Below are 6,000 nucleotides of genomic sequence, written 5' to 3'. Positions count from 1 at the left end.
ATACCTACACTATTACAAGAGCCTGCTGGTTTGTTTCTCTGACTCATGTCTCTTCCCATTTAAGTCCACCCTCCACTCATCTGTCAAACTGATCTTCCTAAAGCATGTATCGAGCCATGTCACCCTCACAGTGACCTCTAGAATCAAACATAAAAACCTCTGTTTAACTTTTAAGGCCCGTCAGAGCTTGAGCCTGTCTTACCTTTCCAGGCTTCTTACACCTCACTCTCTCCTTCCACGATCAACAACGTGATCAACAACACTGGCCTCTTTGCTATTCCTCTTATAAGATACTCCACCTTTTAACTCTGTGCAATTTCATTGGCTGTCCCTCATACCTAGAATTTTCTTTCTCTTCATCTCCACTTTTTGACTCCCCTGGCTTCTTTCAGGTTTCAATTAAAATCCTATCTTCTGAGAGAAGCCTTTCTTGACCTCCCCTCCTCCTTAATGCTATTGCCTTCAGTTTAACTTGTATAAATCTTGTTTGTATATAGTTGTTTTCATGCTGTCTCTCTCTTAGACTATGAGTTTCTGGAGAGCAGGGATTTCTTGTTTTGTTTTGCCTTTCTTGTATACCCAGCACTTAGCTGGGACATAGTAGACATTCAATAAATGCTTGTTAACTTGACTCTGGGGACAAGAATGGCATGGTGGCATGTGCTGTAGAATGCTGTGACTAAGGTAAATGCTTTGCATATGTCTAAATATATATCAATATGTAGCTATAGATACGTAGCAGAATGCAGCCCCACGTGTAGACGTGGTGAGAATTGTTATTGCGTGTGACTCCAAGTGAGGCAGAATAGACATCTCTAACCTCTTCTCACCCTACCCTTCTCCAAGGGAGATTTTCCTTTCTGCTGGGAGGAGAAGCAAGGGGTTGGGGCCAGAGGTTGTTCTGCTCTCCTCAAAAAGAGGGAGTACTAGGCTCGAAGTATATTTATTTGCTCCCTTAAAATTGTTAGTCTAAGTGAGAGCAGCTATCTGCTCTCTTTTTTTAAAATATTTTTTTTTGTTTAGTTTCTTCTTTCTCATGATTCACTCCATTGATCATGGTTCTTCTTTGCGACTCGACTATTGTGTAAATATGTTTAATGGGAAGGTATTTGTAGAACATATATCGGATTCCACGCCTTCTTGGGGGAAGGTGAGGGGGTGGGGAGGGGGTAGGGAGTGGAAGAAAATTTGGAACTCAAAAACCTGTGGAATTGAGTGTTGTAAACTAAAATAAAAAATTAAATTAAAAAAATTGTTAGTCTAGAGGTTATAATCAGGTTCTGTTCAACTTCTGAATACTTTGTCATTTGGGGGGTGTGGGGATCCCATGCTGTATATCCAAGAACAAGAGAGAGTCTTGGATCTCATCCAAGGAGAAACTCCCCAAAGTCTCTAGAGTAGCAAGTTAGGGACAAACACATGATGATGACTGCCTACTCCTCTCATGTCTTCCCAGAGTCTTTCCCTTCAGTGATCTGAAGAGGAGTCAACATCTTGCATCTTCTCTCTCGAAGCTGGAAACCAGGAGCCCCCAAAGCAATTCCATGCTAGAAGAAGACTTGAAGCTTGACTAGTCCCAAAGGGAACTGGCACTGAGGAGTCCCAAAGGAGGGGTTGGAGGATTCCAAAGAGGACCGGCTCTCCCCGTCTTTGCCCTGCCTCTCATGCAAGGCAGCACATTCATCTCCACAATAAGGAAAGAGTCCCAAACCAATAGGCTTTGGGACAAAGTTTACAGATATAATATATGTATCATAAAATAATTCAAACTGAATGTTGTGAAGTTATAAAGAACAAGATTGACCTCGAAGAAGAGGTAAGAAAAGAGCCGGTCCTCCAATGCTCCGCAGTTGGGGGTCCATAGGTGTGGAACATTGCATGTAATGTCATTTTTTTCTGTGTTGATAGATTTTGCTGAATATATTATTTTGCTGAATTGAAAGTGTTATTTGTTAAATAATCTATTTCCCGTAAGTTTTGGCTCTGTTCCTGTCTCGAGTCTCCTCCCTCTTTCATACATCTCAAATTTCTCAATCCTTTAGGCTTAAATAAATGTTAAAATTACTGTCTATACTATTCATTAACAGTGTAACAAACAATAAAACAAAGACAAATAATAATTTACAATGTTTCTATTGCCGTAAAGATCACAGCCAACTACCTACAACTGCTGTCTCCTCAGTTCTGAAAATAGTCCCACCAGCATTCAGCCCTCTCAGGATACCAATTAAATTCTCTTCTCCGTGTTTAAAGGACGAGATCTCTTTGAGGAATGGGGCTAAGTAGTAGCTGACTCTAGCTAGGTGTAAGGGTAAGCGGTGTACGGACTTTGGGGGCATAGAGACCGCTGCGTGTTACAGTGGATGGAGCGCTGCACTTGGACTCAGGAAATCCCGAGTTCAAATCCAACCTCAGAACACTTATTAGCTGCATGACCTTGGCTACGGGACTTAACCTCAGTTACCTCCTCTAAAACCTCCCAGGATTGTTGTGAGGATCAAATGAAATAATGTTTGTAAAACACATTGCAAAGCTCAAAGTGTTCTGTACATGTTGGCTGTTATAATAATAATTATTATTGTCGTGGTTATAAATTGCTTTCCAGAACGGCCGGACCAATTTGCAGCTCCGTCAACAAGGCATCCGTGTGCCTGTTTCCCCACAGCCCCTCCAACCTCGGTCATCTTTCTTTTTGGGTCAGTTTTGCCCATCTGGCAGGTGTGAGGTGGAACCTGAGTTGCTTTAATTTGCATTTCTCTAGCTCTGAGTGACTTGGGGCATTTTTTCCATATAGTTGTAGATGGCTTAGCTGTCTGCCTTTGCATTCTGCCCGTTCATATCTCTTCGGTCATTTATCAAGTGGAAGGAGTCAGGCCCCTTGGTTTGGAGAGGAAGAAAGCGAGACTCGGGGAGGCAAAGGCGCGAGGTTGCACTCTGCAGGGAGCAGGGCGAATCCGAACCCAGGCCCTCGGACTCATTGCTCTTTCCTCCGGACAAGTCGGCTTTGCGAGCACATCTTTTCAAAAACAAGACAAGCGGAGCAGCCCGTTCTCCCGAGTACACGCGAGTGCGTGGGGCTGCACAACAGAGGGGAGGGCGCTTTGTTTCACGCCGGAGAGGGGCAGCACAGGTGGAGGTGGGGGGTGGGGGGCGCGAGAGGCGCCAAACTGGAAGGGGGCGGGGGGGCGCCGGCGCGAGCCGCTCGAGTCCTCAAGGCCAGGCGCATGCGGAGTGAGAGGGCAGCCCGGGGAAGAAGGGGTGGGCACACCGTACTTCACTTCCGGTACCACGGGATGCGCATCCGGGTCGCGTTGCCGCCGTCCCCGCCGCCGCTGCCGCCGCCGTCGCCGTCGCCGCTGCTGCTGGCACAACAGTCTCCTCCTCTTCCTCCGCCGCCCACGCCTTGTCCTCCCGCTCGGGCTGCCCCGGGGCCAGACGTGTCCTCATGCCCCTGTCCCGCCGGGGGCCGCCTCAGCCGCTGCCCGGTGAGTCCCCTCTTCTGCCCCAGCCCCGGCGGCCCGGGAGTGGGCTGGACACTCGGGGCTCGGGGCTCTCGGCTGCCTCAGCGCCCCCGGCTCCGGTGCCTGCCGGGCTTTAGGCTGCCCCTGCTCGGCCGGGCCCCAGGCTGGTCAGGTTCGCGTGGAAGTCCTGGGGTGTCGGCACCGGAGCCTCGAGTAGGGAGTCTCTGGAGCTGGGTTCGAGTTCTGCCTAGGTTGCTTAGGAGCTGGGTGACCTTGGGCAAGGCCCCGCCCCACTCTGGGCCTCGGTTTCCTCACCTGCAAAAGGAAGGGGTTACAGTGTGTTTCTCAGGTTTCTTTAGTTTCGTAACCTCCCTGGATCTCAGACTGCCAGGCCACTCTTCACTGGTGGGGGTCGGGATACTAGTGAAAGCCCCCAGCCTAATAGGTGTGTCATGGGGGTAAGGGCTGTTCTTTTGAATTCGGCCGATGGTGTAGGTTCTGGGGATCGATAGGACGTGACTTTCGTATTTGTATTCCCTGCGTCTGGTGCTACGGAGGTGTCTCATGAGTCAAGTTGACGCGCATTTATTGTCTTTGTTACTCACAACAACAGTAGTAGTAGCTAGCATTCATTTAGCACTTTCAGGTTTGGAAAGTGCTTGACGAGTACGATTCCGTTTTCCACTCGCAACAGTCCTGGGAGGTAGGTGCTCTCATCATCCTCATTCTTCAGAGGAGGAAGTTGAGGCTGAAGGAGCTTAAGTGACTTGTCCAGGGTCCCGCAGGAAGCAATTTAGGCTGGATTTGAACTCGGGCTTTACTGACTCCCAAGTCCAGCCGATATTAAGCACTTAGGAGGGCGCTGTGCAAGTGCTGGGGAAAAGAAGGAAAAAACATAGTCCTCGCCTTGAAGAAGCATACGTTCCAGTAGATTAGAAAACACAAATAACCATGCACGTGAAGAATATATTCAGTACAAATGATACGTAATAGAAGAAGAAGTGTGTGGGGAGGGATAGAGAGGCAGGACTAGGAAGGACCTCCTTCAGGAGTAGAATTTTAGTTTGAGTGTTAAGAGAAAATGTTTGTTGATTGATTAATAGACACCACCCCCCCCCCAAACAAAAAAGAAGAAAAGGTCTCTGACCCCAAAGAGCTTCACTTTGCTTGGGAGGAGGTGGTGGCAGAATCCAGGGACAATTGAATTAAGGAGCATTAACGCTGGAGTCCCTGAGGAAATTTTGTTGGAGATGGTTATCCATGAATTAAGCCTTGAAGGAAAACAGGGACTCAGGTAGGGATGAGTGAGTGCTGACTCTCCAGTTGTATCTGATTGGGTCACAAGAGTTTGGGGAAGGCAGAGTAGTTCAATTTGGCTGGAACTTAGAGTTGGTTATGATGAGTATTATAATTCATAGAAACTTTAATTCATGAACTGCGGGGCTTCTGGGTGTTGATTTAAAGTCATGTAGTGGAAGCGTGCTGGAATTTGGAGGAACAATAAAAAAAAATTTCCCATGGTTGTCCTGTGAGCTCTTGGCCTGGAGCTCTGAGCTTAGATTTGATCTGGTCTCTGGTCCCCTCCCCCCTCACCCCTTCCCCCATACAGCAGAGTCTTTGTAGCTGCAGTTGTGCACATGCTTTTGTTGTTCATTGATGGTAAATCATTATTCTTCATTATTATTCTGCGATAGCGTTATATGCTATCTCAGAGGAAATGTGGCATCCTGGAAAGAGCAATAGACTTGGAGTCACCTGAGTTCAAATCCTGCCTTTGACATTCATTAATGTAGAGCTATGGACAAGTCATTTAAATTTCTGAATTTGTGCCTTAAATTCAGTCACTCCACAGGCGTTTGTTGAGCAGTTACAATGTGCCAGCACTGTTCTAAATGCCGAGGATACAAAAAAAGGCAAAAACTTCATTGCCTAGGCCTTAATGGGGGAGACAACACAACCACAGAAGTGTAGACAGTGTAAATGGAAGGGCATCTCGGAGGGCCAGGAAAGGCCTCCTGCAGAAGGGGAGATTGGAGCTGATTCTTGAAGGAAACCTTCAGAAGTTGGGGAATGAGTAGGGAAAGCATTCCAGTCATTGGGGCAGCCAGAAAAAGCTCTGAGATGGGAGATGGTGGCAAGTCAGGTGGGCAGATCAGCAAGAAGACTGGTGTCTCTGGATTGTAGAGTATGGGGAAAAGAGGAAAGTCTAGGAAACCTAGAAAGGGAGGAAGGGCTTTAGTTGCCAGAGGATTTTCTGTTTGATCTTAGTGGTGACAGGGAGCCCCTGGAGTTCGAAGGGGTGGACAACTTAAGTGTGAGTTATCTGTCAGGGTAGAGGATGGCTGTATACTGGTGAGACAATAAGCCAGCTGTTACAGCCAGCCCTATCTTTCCCACAGGCTTTAGTATGAGTCACTTTAGAGTATCCAGGAGTGAGCATTTTTGCTTTGTGATGCGTAAGTTTTGTGGGAGATGAGGCTTAAAATCGTGGAAGAAATTTTGCTCCATAATTCAGTATGATAGTGCTGACATTATGTAG

General features: G+C 47.4%; 1 protein-coding gene across 2 annotated transcripts in view; it reads left to right on the top strand.

The window, feature by feature from the left end:
* Positions 1-3,290: 3,290 nt before the first annotated feature.
* EYA3 (EYA transcriptional coactivator and phosphatase 3) overlaps positions 3,291-6,000 on the top strand; it is a 122,861-nt gene continuing 120,151 nt past the window's right edge. The window contains exon 1 of one of the 2 annotated variants that reach the window (XM_036743928.1): positions 3,291-3,485. The gene's annotated coding sequence lies outside the window, so the exon portion shown is untranslated. The remainder of the gene's footprint in view (positions 3,486-6,000) is intronic. The other variant, XM_036743927.1, reaches the window with a different exon arrangement.

The sequence above is a fragment of the Trichosurus vulpecula genome, chromosome 2 (genome assembly GCF_011100635.1).
Source record: "Trichosurus vulpecula isolate mTriVul1 chromosome 2, mTriVul1.pri, whole genome shotgun sequence".
NCBI classification, from domain to species: Eukaryota; Metazoa; Chordata; class Mammalia; order Diprotodontia; family Phalangeridae; genus Trichosurus; species Trichosurus vulpecula.
Note: the sequence above shows the minus strand (reverse complement) of the source record. Positions and strands in the feature narration are given on the sequence as shown.